The sequence below is a fragment of the Schistocerca americana genome, chromosome 2 (genome assembly GCF_021461395.2).
Source record: "Schistocerca americana isolate TAMUIC-IGC-003095 chromosome 2, iqSchAmer2.1, whole genome shotgun sequence".
NCBI classification, from domain to species: Eukaryota; Metazoa; Arthropoda; class Insecta; order Orthoptera; family Acrididae; genus Schistocerca; species Schistocerca americana.
The window spans coordinates 486,638,218-486,655,874 of NC_060120.1; positions in this window are offsets into that span (position 1 = coordinate 486,638,218).

A 17,657-nucleotide genomic window follows, 5' to 3' on the forward strand; every position below is an offset into this window, starting at 1 on the left:
GATTAATAATTTTGCAGATCTTACATAATCGAACTTACATAATCTACTTGCTGTAAAAATATAGGATGAAGTTTATTGATCTAAGAGGTAAGTATTAGATAATAAGTTGATTTTGGACCTACCGCTAAGCCTTACTCACGCAGGAAGTAGTGGAACGGACGTGGTGCGTTTAATGTTTGAAGAGAAGGAGCAGAACAGTAGGAAAAAGAAGATATGTAGGAAGAGAGCTGTTCATTGTCTCTATTCGACAAGTACAATACAAATTGAGAAAAATGAATGAAACAGATCTTAGAATTAAAAATGGAAATGCCGTGAGGCTAGGACCTCCCGTCGGGTAGACCGTTCGCCTGGTGCAAGTCTTTCTAGTTGACGCCACTTCTGCGAATTGCGTGTCGATGGGGATGAAATGATGATGATAAGGACAACACAACACCCAGTCCCTGAGCGGAGGAAATCCCGACCCAGCCGGGAATCGAACCTGGGCCGTTAGGTATGACATTCCGTCGCGCTGATCCTTCAGCTGCCAGGGGCGGACAGAATTAAAAATAAGACTGGAGAACAAGTAAAGTGGAACTGTAGCTTCAAATACTCAAAGACGGGGTTTAAAAGTATAAAAAGCTCTCCCTATTTGAGCTGAAAAAGAAATTTGTACGTGCAGTTATTGATTGCAGTGATTATCTGGCAAGAGCGTTCTCAAGAAAGCTCACAGCGTTTGTAACAATTGATGAATGCATGCACACTTTCTATTCGTGACGTTCGACTTTTTGATCGTATTTTGCCTTCTTAGCTGTACTGACTGTGGTGTCACCGCCAGGCACCACACTTGCTAGGTGGTAGCCTTTAAATCGGCCGCGGTCCATTAGTATACGCCGGACCCGCGTGTCGCCACTGTCAGTAATTGCGGACCGAGCGCCACCACACGGCAGGTCTAGAGAGACGTCCTGGCACTCGCCCCAGTTGTACAGCCGACGTTGCTAGCCATGGTTCACTGAGAATTACGCTCTCATTTGCCGAGACGATAGTTAGCATAGCCTTCAGCTAAGTCAATCGCTACGACCTAGCAAGGCGCCATTTATCCTTTGCTATGTATCTAATGAAGCATGTACAGTAACAAGACCATGTTCACCAATTGTGGATTAAAATTAAGTATTCCAGCAGCTACGTACTTTTATTTATAGCATTCATTACGTATCCCGTTTCAGACCTCACGCCAGCCTGCGTGAGCTTATAGCGTGCATTTCGGTCTCCTCTAACCACACGGTGTTGGCACTTCTGCCGACACTTCACTGACTACGTTCGGAGAAGTGCAAAGATTTCCACACATTCTGTCTTCTCTGTAGCACCACTACCAGGTTATGAGTAAAACTTGTGAGAAGATGCGATGGAACATGGATGTTGTCGCCGGTGACCAGTGAGCGGCGTGTGTCGACATTCGGGTCAAGACAATAAGCGTGTGATATCATTGCGAGACTGACTAGGCCTGCTTAGTGTAACTTGCCAGTGAATCGGTAATGCACAGCGCAGACAAGGCGATTCTCTATCATCGGGGTCTGTGGTGATGCCGAGCACATGACTAGGAATGGCGCCTTGTCACAAGTGCGCTGCTCTCTGGTATAAACGACTTTTGATTCTGCAACAGATTCATTTGCAGTCCAGCACAGGGCGCAGGGGCTGTGACAGATGGGGAGACGACACGGAGGTACGAGCCACAGCCATGTGTTCTAGTCCCGCCGGCGTACCTGCTTTCTGCACTAAGTCCTCCCACTGTACTCCGTGCCACGGCGCAGCAGGCCTGCCGGTCCACCCCAGAAGCAGGCAGACTCCAGCCAGGAGACAACGTGTTACACCCCAGACACGGCAGCCGCTTTCCAACAATGAGGTGGGTGCGCCTCTTGGCGCTCGTATGAGTGCAGTCAGTCATTGAAGAGGGGCTACCACCAGCAAGATTCGAGTACACACTGCTGACGTCAGTGCTGTGGCTTACGCTGCATAGACACGGGCCCGGAGTGTAGATGTCAGCAAAGCAGGGCATCAGCACATGTTGTAGCCAGCTGGACGGGCTCTGGCCGCCGGCTAAACGAACTATCGGCCCACTTCTGTTGGGCAACGACGTGATCGCCTCCCCAACACGACGCAGAGTCAACGTGTAAGTTGGAAATAACTGTTCATTTTGACTGCCGCTTCTCCTGGGCTTCTTCGGACTACCGTCTAGTATCATCCCTCGGCCATCTAGCCTTCTGAGAACGTAGCCACCCCACGTCACTCCTGGAGTCGGGTACACGGCTACCATCTTATAGTGTACTGTCCCTCGTGTTTCTCCTTGGCCTTAACGCTCTTGTCTGAAAAACAAAACAGCTGGAACACTCAGCCCACTCCAGTGGCAGAGGAAGCAAGAGAGGTATTCTGCATCACGCTATGGTCTATTGTTGAAATTCCGACAGTGTATGTTCCTAGGAGATTCAACCGATGTATTGCTTCCTCTTGCGCACATCTCACGAGATGTTGATCAAGACAAAGTTTAAGAAATTAGAGCCCACATGGAGGCTTACCAGCAGTCGTTCGTCCTGCAGACCATACGTGACTGGAACAGAAAAATGGAGAAGTGACACTGGTACAAAAAATACCCTGTGCCACACACCACAATGTGGCTTGTGGCGTATAAAGGTAGATGTAGATGTAAACACACGTTTCTATCAAGCAAAATCATTTTTGCCCCACTCTATCACTCAACTCCCTTCTGTTGGTGCTTGTCAGTACCATGAACCAGACTGTGGAATGATCTCCTTCACTGTATCAGAGGACTGAATACCATCTCCAGCTTTTAATGACAGTAATGACACATATTCTGAAACAACAACAATATTTGCCTTGGTCACTTACGCGCTTCTTACCGCATTACAAATAAATGTCCTTCTTTCCAATCAAACCACCCTCATCTCCCATGGCTCTTAGCTGGTGCAGTCCACCTACATTTATCTTCCTTGAAACTCGCTATGGGCGAAGGTTTCACTTTTGTACACTTGTAAATACATTTTGTGTGTGCTATTATCACTGTCACTCCTACTACTACTACTATTTCACTATTGTTGTTGGTAGCAGCAACAACAGTAGAACCTTGAGTATTGACGCTGTCAGTTCACTTCAATGGAAGTACCGTTATCCGTACTGCCAACACGGATATTCAAATGTTCTTTCAAATCGTGTGTTTACTCGTATTGATAAAATTTTATTTCTGTTCATAATATTCAAATAATTGTCGTTTTTCAAGTAACTTAATTTACTGTATATGTGAAACCCTGGTCCTATAGAGCAGAGTGCCTGTAAGGCCTATTTTGATCAGCCTAAAAGCGATTAGGACCTCGTATTTAAGATATTTTGCACAGTAACGTTGCAATCTAGCTCCTCCTCTGGTGCTGTTCTGCAGAGATCAGTATTTAGGATCTTTGACTGAACCTAGGACGTCGGCCCTAACATACGAAGTTTTATGATAACACGCACACACACACACACACACACACACACACACACACACACACACAAACACAAGCACACACAAAACAGAATTTTAGATCAACTTTCGGATTATAAGCCTGTAATGCAGCATTGAAGTTTATTATGTAATTTTATGAAATTTGTGTGTCACAACTGTTAGATTTAATGAACTGACGAGATTAAAAATATTAAAAAACACCATTTATTAACAGTGTTATGAGCAAACAATAAGTTTAAAAAAATGAAAATAGATTTGCGGTTCATGTCCACGCAAAAATCAGTGTTTCAGTTTTAAAAATGACTTATTGCAGATGTAAATAACTGTTAGGAGTATAGCGGCCAAAGCATTTCTTTATAAAAAATTATTGTTAATTTTATAAAAACACGTTGGTTATCTGACTTTTGAATTCCATGTTAAAGCGGTCACGGTGGTAGCGGGACCTTGCCATGACGTCAGGATTCGGTAAGCTATCTATCGGACGCAATGGCTCTTTGAGAAATGTACATTTCCCTCAATATCTCGTTAACGAATAAAGTATCTGAAATGACGTTCCTTAGTTTAAAGAGTTTAAATATCATCGTCTCGCGTCACGAAGTAAAATAATTTTTTGGTCCTTATTTGGATGAAAGAAATGCAAGAAATGGAAACTCGTCGATATCAGACTAACTTTAGATTGTCAATATTCTGTTCCACACTCTCTATAAGTCTTTGCGATTATGCTAACTGAAGTACCATTCGTTTGATAATGTTCCCCGGAATTTGAAGCGAGGGAGCGCGAGGTGTGGACGATGATCAGCGGTCTACGAAACATGCAGGATGTCCACATGAAACCGCCCTGATTCCCAAAGGCAATTTAAAAAAAGTATGAGGCATGGATACTTGTGGTTTTCAAGTAAACTAACTCAAAAAATTCTGTACAAAAAATTAATAGACTCTTTTAGGGGCTGCTTTCGTAACTCTTAAAAAGTGTACGCGATACTGTATCTCAACCTATCTGTGGTCAAGCATGTCTGTAGTGAGGGAGGCTATTGTATCCACAGTTCTGCGGAGATCACTAAAGTTGTGTACAAGCGAGGCATGCACAAAGTTATGTACAAGCGAGGCATGCACAAAGTTTTCACATAAGCCCACAGGAGGAAATCCAGTGCATTTATGACCGACGATCGCGGTGGCCCCTTGATTGGTCCATCAATTTCTATCCATCATTGTGGAAATGTTCAGTCCAGGAAGTCACGAACATGTAAACTCCAGTGCTATGGCACACTCTATCCTGATGGAAGATGACATCTGGATGAAAGGGAAGAAGCTGAGGGGTACCATATTGCTCAAACATGTGCAGATAAACGATTCCTGTCACTGTTTGCTTGATGAACGAAAATGGTACATCATTGCCCACCACACATTTACCTTTCAGCTGTCTCTGGTATGCTTCCGAAAGCTGAGGAATGCGAATAGCGAATGTTGTGCCGATTAACGTTTCCACGTGTGTAGAAGGTTGTTTCGTCAGAGATCACAACATTTTCTAGAAAGAGGGAGTTTTGCCCGATCCAATCCAACATCACAGTAGCAAATTCGTGCCGAAGCTGCAAGTCATTTCGCTCCAATGGTAGCCCAAGTTGAACTTTGTAATCGTGCAAGCGAAGTTTTTTATGCAGTACCAAGTAAACTGTTGAATGAGGAGTGTTTAGATTTGTGATGCTCGGTGAACTGACTTCGATGGACTTCTTTGGAAGGTCTCTATGATCTCTATCATTTCATCAGATGCACGTCTTCTGCTAGATATGCAATGAACTTGTCACACCAAGCCTTAATCGTCTTAGCATCAGGTGGCTTCCTTTAAAATTCACGTCTGAGATTTCTGTGGAGAGCAATGGGTCATTTCGTCTCCACATACCACACCACACACTGATCTCTCTTCTGAAGTGTTATCATTTCTGGTAATTATTTAACACTTGAAGCGAAACAAAGGAAGTTGTTTCTTTATTTTCTTTAATGTCGTTTGTTGTTAACTATGTGAGCTTATATCCAAGAATTAGCAACTTTCACTCACTTAATCCCAGGCAGGAATGCAACATGCATTTGGATCGCACGTCCTTGACTCGTGTGCAGGAAGGCTCGCAATATTTAGGAATTACAAAATCATAGCAGCAATCCTCGCGCATTCAAGTTCATTCCCTCGCTGTTCACTCCTTCCATTCTGTCGGGGAGTTCGTGGAAAAATTAAGCTAAATGCTGTTTATATTGTTGAATATGGCAACAAATATTCGCAGCTTGTCATCTGAGTAGGATTCGTCTACATTTTAATTTAACTCTATTAATTTCTTGTACTGACTCGTTCAATGTCTCTGGAGATTTGCTCCTCATTTTGTTGCTACGGAACTAGACGTGTAAAATGAAATAAATAAATGAAAAAAAAACTAGACAAAAATTATATGAGTTGCTTTACATGATGTCGCAAGTATCTGTGTCTCACAGTTTTTTATTTGCATTTGGAAATGAGGGAGGTTTCATGTGGACACCGTGCACATCCGAAAAAGTCCGTACAGAGTAATTACGTATGCGTCTTTATGATTGGAAGATGACCCGCCCGACATTATTGTAACATATTCATTTTGTATTTTAATTTTTTGTGGTGCGAGCCCCATTATTTTGCTGGCCCAGAGGCTGCAGCCTAAACAAGAAAATTCAAGTTCCACGGTCTGGCCCTGATGGGACCAATCGGCACCGACGGACCACTGTGTTATCCTTTGTCAACGACGTCATTGGATGCGGTGAGGATGAGTGTGGGGCCAGCGTATCGCTCTCCCGGCCGTTCTTAACTTTCTTGACCTTGGTAACGCTACTTGTCATTCACGTAGACTCTCAGTAAATTAGCCGGATAGGGATGAAAGCACCCGTGTCCAGACGTCCCACGAAGGAAAAAATCCATGGCAGCACGGGGATCCAAACCCAGGTTCTCCGGATAGTAGACAGACATTTAGAGCATTGAGCTACAGAATCGAACGCAGGCTAGATAGCCGGCGCGTGAATACGGTCCGGCCCCAGAGGGCGGTAGCAGCAGAAGCGGCGGCGTCGTCGCCGGCAGCGCAGCGTCCCCAGGGGCAGTTATCTACCGTATCCGCCTCGAACGGCGGTCTTAGCTCTCGGCGGGCGCGATTTATGGACCGGCAGGGAGGCTGGGGCCGAACTAAGCGCGCGGCTCCTGCCTCGTCGCGGCAACTCCCGCCTCCCACAGGCAGGGGGATTCAATCTGCAGGGTAGGATGGCCGGCGACGTCAGAGGGCGGCGAGCAGGCGCCCTGCAACCGGCGGCGTGGCACCACAGAGCAGCGAGCATCGAGGGCGGCTGTGGGACGCGGTGGGTCAACCTTGCAGACATGCAACCAAGTGATATCAGCTTGGTTTGACGTATGGTTATCAGTGTGATCTACTTCTTCATACTACACTACTGGCCATTAAAATTGCAACACCACGAAGATGACATGCTATAGACGCGAAATTTAACCGACAGGGAGAAGATACTGTGATATGCAAATGATTAGCTTTTCAGAGCATTCAAACAAGGCTGGCGCCGGTGGCGACACCTACAACGTGCTGACATGAGGAAAGTTTCCAACCGATTTCTCATACACAAACAGCAGTTGACCGGCGTTGCCTGGTGAAACGTTGTTGTGATGCCTCGTGTAAGGAGGAGAAATGCGTACCATCACGTTTCCGACTTTGATAAAGGTCGCATTGTAGCCTATCGCGATTGCGGTTTATCGTATCGCGACATTGCTGCTCGCGTTGGTCGAGATCCAATGACTGTTAGCAGAATATGGAATCGGTTGGTTCAGGAGGGTAATACAGAACGCCGTGCTGGATCCCAACGGTCTCGTATCACTAGCAGTCGATATGACAGGCATCTTATCCGCATGGCTGTAACGGATCGTGCAGCCACGTCTCGATCCCTGTGTCAACAGATGGGGACGTTTGCAAGACAACAACCATCTGCACGAACAGTTCGACAACGTTTGCAGCAGCATGGACTATCAGCTCGGAGACCATGGTTGCGGTTACCCTTGACGCTGCATCTCAGACCGGAGCGCCTGCGATGGTGTACTTAACGAGAAACCTTGGTGCACGAATGGCAAAGCGTCATTTTTTCAGATGAATCCACGTTCTGTTTACAGCATCATGATGGTCGCATCCGAGTTTGCCGACATCGCGGTGAACGCACAGTGGAAGCGTGTATTCGTCATCGCCATACTGGCGTAACACCCGGCGTGATGGTATGGGGTGCCATTGGTTACACGTCTCTGTCACCTCTTGTTCGCATTGACGGAACTTTGAACAGTGGACGTTACATTTCAGATGTGTTACGACCCTTGGCTCCTCCCTTCATTCGATCCCTGCGAAACCCTACATTCCAGCAGGATAATGCACGACCACATGTTGCAGGTCCTTACGCGCCTTTCTGGATACAGAAAATGTTCGACTGCTGCCCTGGCCAGCACATTCTCCAGATCTCTCACCAATTGAAAACGTCTGGTCAATGGTGGCCGAGCAACTGGCTCGTCACAATACGCCAGTCACTACTCTTGATGAACTGTGGTATCGTGTTGAAGCTGCATGGGCAGCTGTATCTGTATACGCCATCCAAGCTCTGTTTGACTCAATGCCCAGGCGTATCAGGGCCGTTATTACGGCCAGAGGTGATTGTTCTGGGTACTGATTTCTCAGGATCTATGCACCCAAATTGCGTGAAAATGTAATCGCATGTCAGTTCTAGTATAATATATTTGTCCAATGAATACCCGTTTATCATCTGCATTTCTTCTTGATGTAGCAATTTTAATGGCGAGTAATGTAGGTTAAAGAGAAAATTGCATGGCATTTGAGGAGAGTCTTCTTTAAAATAAAAACTGCACTAATTTTCCGGGGGTGAGATCAATACAGTTTTTTCCAAACTTTTACTATTAGTAGATTTATTCCTAGTAAACTGTTTCAGGAAGGCCTGTACAACAGGTGTGGACGCTTACCAAAACCTCTGAAATGAACTCCGGTTTCCAGCCACAGTTTTCTCGAATGTGGGAATATACGTAAGTTCAATGGTGCAAAGATAGCGAAAAGGGAAGATATTCCAACTTCTTCTTTTGTTGAGCGTTAATCTTGCCTAGACAAGTGTCCGCTTTACTCAAAGCTTCGGTAATTTTATTTTACTTTCCGGCCAGATGGCCTTCCTGTCACTGCAGCCGTGTGTGTCACTTGTCTGTGAATCGTAAAATCTTTGACCCATGTGTAACTGTATTTTAATGGTTTGTGTAGCATATTTGTTGTGGCCTAAATTGGGGACCAGCCCAACATTTGCCTAAACGAGCGAGCGCGGGGAAACCGCTTTGAAACCACACTCCGAAAGGCCGGTACATCAGTCGCGGTCATTAATCCGCCGCGCGGTTTCCATCTAGGACTGGGTCATCTACCTGTTCTGTAAGATAATGCAATGCGCATTATGCTAAACGGGCAGGTTGCAAGATCTTCCAGCAGTTTCCCAGTTATTTAAGCACCTCTGTACTTAGGTGCATTGTCCGCGTTTATTTATTTTGCTATCTAGACATCGTATTACGCTTTTATGCACACTGCTGGAACAGACGATTTATACAGTATTTTCCGTTTACTCTCTTTAGTTATTATTCTATTCTTTACAAGGTAATCAGTAATAAGAATTCTGTTTGCTTCCCCAGCACCACAGATCACAGCCCTTTCTGGGAGCAGGTGCACTATTCACAGTGACCAAACAGCTCAAAAGAATTACTAGATTTCTCTTCAAACAGTTCCAAACATTAGTTGAAAATCACGTACCACCGTTACCTCCTATGAAAATCCTTATATTGCTACCAGTATCGACTGTTGCTACTTTCCACTAGGTAAAAGAAGCCTTTCAATTATACACTCCTGGAAATTGAAATAAGAACACCGTGAATTCATTGTCCCAGGAAGGGGAAACTTTATTGACACATTCCTGGGGTCAGATACATCACATGATCACACTGACAGAACCACAGGCACATAGACACAGGCAACAGAGCATGCACAATGTCGGCACTAGTACAGTGTATATCCACCTTTCGCAGCAATGCAGACTGCTATTCTCCCATGGAGACGATCGTAGAGATGCTGGATGTAGTCCTGTGGAACGGCTTGCCATGCCATTTCCACCTGGCGCCTCAGTTGGACCAGCGTTCGTGCTGGACGTGCAGACCGCGTGAGACGACGCTTCATCCAGTCCCAAACATGCTCAATGGGGGACAGATCCGGAGATCTTGCTGGCCAGGGTAGTTGACTTACACCTTCTAGAGCACGTTGGGTGGCACGGGATACATGCGGACGTGCATTGTCCTGTTGGAACAGCAAGTTCCCTTGCCGGTCTAGGAATGGTAGAACGATGGGTTCGATGACGGTTAGGATGTACCGTGCACTATTCAGTGTCCGCTCGACGATCACCAGTGGTGTACGGCCAGTGTAGGAGATCGCTCTCCACACCATGATGCCGGGTGTTGGCCCTGTGTGCCTCGGTCGTATGCAGTCCTGATTGTGGCGCTCACCTGCACGGTGCCAAACACGCATACGACCATCATTGGCACCAAGGCAGAAGCGACTCTCATCGCTGAAGACGACACGTCTCCATTCGTCCCTCCATTCACGCCTGTCGCGACACCACTGGAGGCGGGCTGCACGATGTTGGGGCGTGAGCGGAAGACGGCCTAACGGTGTGCGGGACCGTAGCCCAGCTTCATGGAGACGGCTGCGAATGGTCCCGCCGATACCCCAGGAGCAACAGTGTCCCTAATTTGCTGGGAAGTGGCGGTGCGGTCCCCTACGGCACTGCGTAGGATCCTACGGCCTTGGCGTGCATCCGTGCGTCGCTGCGGTCCGGTCCCAGGTCGACGGGCACGTGCACCTTCCGCCGACCACTGGCGACAACATCGATGTACTGTGGAGACCTCACGCCCCACGTGTTGAGCAATTCGGCGGTACGTCCACCCGGCCTCCCGCATGTCCACTATACGCCCTCGCTCAAAGTCCGTCAACTGCACATACGGTTCACGTCCACGCTGTCGCGGCATGCTACCAGTGTTAAAGACTGCGATGGAGCTCCGTATGCCACGGCAAACTGGCTGACACTGACGGCGGCGGTGCACAAATGCTGCGCAGCTAGCGCCATTCGACGGCCAACACCGCGGTTCCTGGTGTGTCCGCTGTGCCGTGCGTGTGATCATTGCTTGTACAGCCCTCTCGCAGTGTCCAGAGCATGTATGGTGGGTCTGACACACCGGTGTCAATGTGTTCCTTTTTCCATTTCCAGGAGTGTAGTATATGTCCGGATATACGGGGTATCCCTAAAGTCTTGCGACGAACTTCGAAGGGTGTAGAGGGCGTCTTGAGGAACAAATCGGGGACAAGAACCTGTGATCGGAAATATCATCCAACTACACGACAGCGCGTCGAAGTTACAGATGTCACTAGGCCACCTGTTCAACAGTGAATGTGACTTTGTATTCTGACGGAACGTGGACAGAACGTTTTGTAGTGTTGTTTGTTATTCAGTGATCGCGAGTGATTGTCACAATCCCCAGTGGAGAAGATACAGGTACCTTCTTCGTAGAAAGGCCTTGTCTCCTAAGAATGCAATGCTCTGTTGCTTTGGTGGGTGACGGTTTTGGACACAGGTTGCTATCGGAATTTTATTTTCTCCTGTGTACCGAAAAACATAGGATATTTTGGAAGGTTTCGGAAGGAAAATAAGCTGCAGGTGGAAACCTGTCTGAAATCGTCATCCACCGAGGCGACAGAGCATCGTACTCATAGGAGACAAGGCCTGTCTACGTGGCCTGTCTACGTCTCCATTGTTTCCACTGGCGACGGTGGAAATTAGCCACAATCGCTGAATAACGAACAACATTGCGAGACGTTCCGCCTACAGTACGGCAGCGTACACAGCCACGTTTACTACTGGAAGGGTAGTCTAGTGGCAGGCGCCGCCGCCTATTACAGAGACACTCTGTAGCGTCGTTGGATGACGTTTCTGGACACGGATTCCTATCCTCGATTTGTTTCGCAAGACATCATCTACAACCCCTAGAAGTCTGTCGCAATATTTCTGGGAATTCTGAATACACTAAGTTCCATCCCGGCCTACATCGCATCAAAAACACGAAATGACCAACAGAACTTAATACATGGCATTTGCGTTCTGTTGTTCAGTTCCTATTTTTGATGTTTTGTAGGGTGACAGGGAACGCCACAAATGAATTCTAACATGTACTCTAAGTATAAAACTTCTCGTGTCCCATGAAGATTTGTACAAAGTGAAACAGATAGCAATAATAAAGATCATCGTAGCAGGCGACGGCGGTAGAACGTAATATACGATAAGCATCTTCAGGTTGTGAACCACCAACTGCTGCAAATGGTCCAAACATTACGGAACAGTTTATTTTCAGAATTCCTTTTGGTAATCATTTAAAAGCTTTTCTTATGAAAAGACGTCACTAGTCTCGTGTTCAGAGCGATGTCGGTTTAACTTCCCGTCCTGTCTCCAAGATTTAGGTTCTCGTTGGTTTCCATATGCAGTGTCACAAAATGCAATTTTTTTCTTATTTGCAGATGATACAAGTATTGGTATAAAAAACAGTTTCCGTGATCTCACTGAGTAATCAGCTAATGAATACAGTTTAGTACCTCACAAAGAATACCTGACCATATAAGTATAATGTATTCAAACAATGAAATTAAAGCTGTAGTCAGTGTCAAATTTTTAGGGCTACAAATTGACCACAACCTAAATTGGAAAGCTCGCACTCTAGACTTAATGAAACGCCTTAGTTCAGCTACATTTGCAGTACGCATGATAGCAGAAATAGGTGATTTAAAAATGAAGAAGTTAGTTGATTCGGCCTACTTCCATTCACTAATGAGTTATGAAATCATTTTTGGTTAAACTCCTCTCACAAAGAGAACATTTTCAAAATTCAGAAATGTCATTAGAATTATATCTGCTGTCGGTCCTAGATCATCATGCAGAGACCTCTTTAAGAAACTTGGTATTCTAACTACTACTTCGCAGTACACATACTCATTGATGTCCTTTGTCATTTCCAACATGTCTCTTTTTACACAAAACAGTGCAAAATGTGATTATAATACCAGAACCAAAAACAATCTGTATAAGAACTATAAAAGCTTAACATTAGTACAAAAAGGAGTCAAATACATAGGTACTCATATATTCAGTAACTTACCACAGCATATCAAAGGTGTTGTAAGTGATAAAGATCGGTTTCAGGATCAATTAAAGAACTTCCTGCTGGCCAACTCCTCCTACTCCATTGATGAATATTTTCACAAGGATTATAGCCCAAAACTCTGTCTCCTCTGCATTAGAACTGTACAATATCCATGTATCTGCGTGAAAGAAAAGGAAAAGAAAAACCTTTGACTCTTTTCAAATCCCAGAAACTCCTCTCCAAGGTATCCATGGAAAACGATAAATGTAATGTATGTAAAATAAGTATCAAACTGAATATTGTACGTTTAATATGAAATATATTTAAACATTGTAAATATTCACAATGGTGATGTAGAAGTGAAGAGCAGACGTGACTACAGTAGCAATCTCGTGATGTCATTGAGGATGGAGGGAGCTGAGCATGTTTAGTGATCTTTCGTTTGCTGACCTTGGACTGGGTAAGATTTTGCGAAACGTGGCGCGTAGAAGTTTGGACGTAGTTATGTCAGTAGAACATTTTGTGATTCTGTAAATGTCTCATAGTGCATAGTATGAACAGTTGTATTGAACTTTGTGTTGAGAATCAATTACTATTCAGACTACTATATACTGTTCAGATACGGGAATTTGCTTATATTAACGGATAATGTGCTGGCAGAAAGTAAATGTTGCCTGTGTACTTTCTGCTCGCTCTAACTGCAATACTGTTTCAAATCCTGTAGGATTATTGTGTGTATTATTTGGATTACAAGACCACAATTTCAGGCAACTTGTTTCATTTCATTTGAATAAATTTAACATTAAACCTAAATCTGTTGTAAGAGTACGTCTTTGTCATAATGGACTATTCCCATTTCATAATTAACATTGCATATTTATATGTGTTTTGTATTAATTAACTATTCTGTGGGCTGGATTACTATTAAAGAATTTCTTAAGGGCACAGTGTAACAGCGCACAAGCAGAGCCCTACATTAGCAGATGAGCCACTCTATCGACATCTACATCAAGGACTGGACCTTTTGGTCCATTCTGTCTCATTCAAAATTGGTCAGGCAATCTCTTCATTGATCTTCCTAAAGATCTTTTGCCTATTAGTTAATATTGTTTTATGGCTTTAGTGATTCTTGCAGCTGGCATACGGCCTGCATGTTCTTTCTATCTTAACTGACAGTGTTTTATCATCTCAATGTTTTGCATATTCAATTAAGCTCGGATGTCATCATTTCTCTTTTTATCCATCAAAGTATATCCAGCTACATAGCCAAGGAAATTCATTTCACATGGTTCTATTCCATTTTCATCTTTCTTCTTAAGGATCCAGTTTTCGCATCCATAAAGCAGTGCTGACATATGCCTAACTTCAGTAGAGTATCCCTGTGGACTTTCTTCCCCAACGCTCCGCATGAAATTTCACAGAAATAATTAAATAGATCTAATTTATTTTATATTTCATTTTTTGCTCTGTATGCAATATTGCAGCACTCATATTTAAATGTGTTACCTTGGTCTTTGATTTGCTTGTCAGTTTCGATTTTAGCTCACATGGGCTGATGTCCTAAATTTGCCACTGATTTTGTCTTTGTGATGGAGACGCTCAGATTGTATTATTTGGTTATTTTACCTAAATTAAATACATTTTAATTCTGACTAGTAATTACTTGTTTGTCAACAAAAAAGTAGTGTACTAACATCCACATCGCTGGTTTTAAAATGTTTTATCGTCTGTAACCAAGTTCTGATTTCATCGTCGATATACACACTAAGAAGAGTGGGTGAGATGGGACGCCCTTTCTAGTTCCTTGGTTTATTTCAGCCATATTATGTCTGCTGCCTGCTACTTTTGTGTTTTGTTGTTCACTGAATTTGTTCACTGGTTGTGTGCTTACCCACCGGTTGCCAGGTAACAGCAAATTATGCTATCTGATAGTTAATTTCACTTTATTTTATTGCTATAAAGCAACTGCAATTGCAATTATTTAGCTTTCTTCAGAAAATAAAGCACCGATTGTCAATGTAAAGTTGCTTAATTTCTGTAGTCCCTAGCCGGCCGCGGTGGCCGAGCGGTTCTAGGCGGTTCAGTGCGGAACCGCACGACTGCTACGGTCGCAGGTTCTAATCCTGCCTTGGGCATGGATGTGTGTGATGTCTTTAGGTTAGTTAGATTTAAGTAGTTCTAAGTTCTAGGGGACTGATGACCTCAGATGTTAAGTCTCATAGTGCTCGGAGCCATTTGAACCATTTTGTAGTCCCTAAAAAATATTTTTCCTGAAACACATCGAATATGCCACAATAGTGTTCAAGTGTACAGAGATGGATGCTGTCGAATTTGTTATGCAGCAAAGACATAGTGGGGCGAACGTCATTGAAGTCGGGAAAGTAGCTTGACAATTTTGGTGTAAAACCTAGAGTCCAATTCAAACCGCTCATCTATGTTACTATATATAAACTCTTATAACATTATGTTTATTACTAAATAACAGGCAAGTTTTTTTATTTTAGACAAAGAAAGGAACTACTAAATTTTTGTACCTTTTCTCAATCAGACAAGGATTTAATTACTAACGTAAAATGTAGGGTGAAGGACGACCAATGAGTTTCTTGGTGGGAGCAGCCGAGTGGTGGAAAAGACACGAGCGTGAGTCCTTTGGGGAAGCAGCAGGCAGAATGTTGTCAGACGTGACGGCGTGCCACTGTGTTTGGGTGTGATACGGGATGGCAGTAGCAACCAGCAGAGGATCTTAAGCGCGGTCCAGTAAAGAAGGATGCGGCACTCGGTACAATTTGACGCTGCCAACGTAGTCGGTGCCGATTGGGAGACTCCATTCAGAATAAAGGGGCTTACACAGAGGTGACAAAAGTCGTGGGATGGCGATATGCACAGATACAGACGGCAGTAGTATCGCCTACACGTGATGTAAAAGCGCATGGCATTGGCTGAGCTGTCATTTGTACTCAGGTGATTCATCTGAAAAATTTTCCTGACTCATTATGGGCAAACAACGGGAATTAACAGACTTTGAACGCGGAATGGTAGTTGTAACTAGAAGCACGGGACATTTCATTTCGGAAGTCGTTAGGGAATTCAGCATTCCAAGATCCACAGCGTCAACAGTGTGTCGAAAATACCAGATTTCAGGCATAACCTCTCACCACATATAACGCGATGGACGACGGCCTTCACTCAACGAGCGAGAGCAGCGACGTTTGCGTAGAGCTGTCAGTGCTAACAGACAAGCAAGATTGCATGGAGTAATCGCAGAAATGAGTGTGGGACGTACGACGAGCGTATGATTCAGTATAGTGCGGCGAAATGTAACGTTAATGGGCTATGGGAACGGATGACCGACGTGAGTTGCTTTTCTAAGAGCGTGACATCGCCTGCAGCGCCTCTCGCGGGCTCGTGACCAGGTCGGTTGGACCCTAGACGACTAGGAAACCGTGACCTGGTCAGATGAGTTCCGATTTCAGTTGGTAAGAGCTGATGGTAGAGTTCGAGTGTGGCGCAGACACCACGAAGCCAAGGAACTAAGTTGCCAACAACACACTGTGCAATCTGGTAGTGGCTCCGTAATGGTGTGTGCTGTGTGTACATGGAATGCACTGGGTCCTCTGGTACAACTGAATCATTCATTGACTGTGTCGTGGTTACGTTCGGCTACTTGGAGACCTTTTTCAGTCATTCGTGGCCTTCATGTTTCCAAACAAAGATGGAATTTTTATGGATGGAAATGCTCCGTGTCACTGGGCCATAAATGTTCGTGATTGGTCAGAAGAACATTCTGGACAGTTCGAGCGAATGATTTGGCCACCCATATCGCGCGACATGAATTCCATTGAATATTTATGGGAGATAATCGAGGCGTCAGTTTGTACGCAAAATCCTGCAACAGCAACACTTTTGCAGTTATGGACGGGTATAGAGACAGCATAGCTCAATATTTCTGCAGGGGACTTCCAACGATTTGTTGAGTCCACGCCACGTCGAGCTGCTGCACTACGCCGGGAACGAGGAGGTCCGACACGATATTACGAGGTATCCCATGACTTTCGTCACCTCAGCGTACTCAGCTAGTACCTTTTATATTGCTTGGATTAGATGGACAGTAGTCCGAAAATAAAGATGGCTGCCATTTACCGCACTACATATAGGAAGGTACCACCACCACCTTGTGAAACGACCTCTGTCGCTTCGATGACTTGTTGGGAGGACTTTTTTTAACTGATCTTAACGCTGTAACGATGGTTCAGAATTGGCCAATGGCTTATTGTTTTCGTAAGTCATTGTGAATTATCGGCTCTGGCTCCGTAAAATTTAGAGGGAAACGATATCAGAATAGGAGGGAGCTGCTAGGTATCATCTCGCCGAAGTCAGTGCTTGTAGACATAGCTAGTAAGGGAACTTTCTGATTAAATGGAAGTGAGAGCAGTAGTATTATTTCAAATAACAGAGTGAACTACCTCTCTTAGTATATGTTTCCTTAAGTCTGTCACTGTTGTAGCTTGTTGCCAGAACATTAATTACTAATTTATTTCATTAATATCTCAAGAGTAAAATCAATAAGAAACCTATTTTTCATGTCATTCATGTATCTTCTTCCATGAGACTGATAGTCGCCTTTCAGCTCAGTTGGCCAAAGCGCGCTGTGTTCAGAGATCAGATAGTGGTGTGAATGTAGCAAGTTTTATTTTGCGGCGAGTCGGTTTCATCCGTTACCCAAATGTGAGAAATATCAGGAGAAGACTGAAGGGCGCGAAAGCGGTGACTGTCCCAGTCCAACCTGTTGCCAGAGGCAGAGAGTTTCTTGTACAGTATTTACGACTTTGCGTGGCGTGGACAAAGCGTGCCAACGGCCTATGAAGAACACACATTTATGTCGTCAGTGACTTTTGCTTT